This window comes from Cornus florida, unplaced genomic scaffold (assembly GCF_030987335.1).
Source record: "Cornus florida cultivar Cherokee Brave unplaced genomic scaffold, ASM3098733v1 CherokeeBrave_3.0.0_Hap2_Chr06, whole genome shotgun sequence".
NCBI lineage: Eukaryota > Viridiplantae > Streptophyta > Magnoliopsida > Cornales > Cornaceae > Cornus > Cornus florida.
In genome coordinates this window covers 56,698,642-56,699,344 of record NW_026775576.1, presented here as the reverse complement: position 1 = coordinate 56,699,344, position 703 = coordinate 56,698,642, and positions in this window count along the sequence as shown.

Sequence of the window (703 nt, the reverse complement as noted above, 5' to 3'; positions counted from 1 at the left end):
GTGAGGGTAGGTGATGTCATTGATGACATCACATGTGGGTCCATTAATAAAATAATTAAAAGAGATTAATTTTTCAATTAACTATAGAGTAATGTTAAATAAGATGGGGTCAAATGCTCGGGAGTCAAAAATGGTATTTCTCTCTCTACAAGTCAGGCAAACCTGAACTTCAGCCGTTGAACCAAAATCTCCTCAGATCCCAAGTAATCATGAGTCCTGCTCCCAACTCAAGTCTTCGTTCTTCTATTCGAAGTATGTTGATACTGTGATAACTTTGACCGTTAATTAGGTTGTGGGCCATCGCTATTGATGCGGCGTAACTCGTTGACCGCTTGACCGAACTATGTGGATCATTGTTGGTGATGTGACATGTGGACTCGAAATGTAAGTACCCACGGTCAAATATCCCCGTCTCTAGAGTTAGCAAGGCATTATCAAAGAGAAACTTCAACATATACCTATGGTGGTGTGGCTCAATTGGACTGCAATCGAGACCATGTGTCATACATGTATATGGTTTTCTTCTTTTTCTTCATTATTATTATTATTATTATTATTATTATTTTTTTTTTATTTTTTTTTTTTTTGAGAATATAACATCAAACTAGCTATAAGACTCACACAGATAAAATCCAAGTGTAAATTTTAATTTTCAAATATTAAGTGACTGGTGATGGGACGAACGAAAAATTACACCATCTAA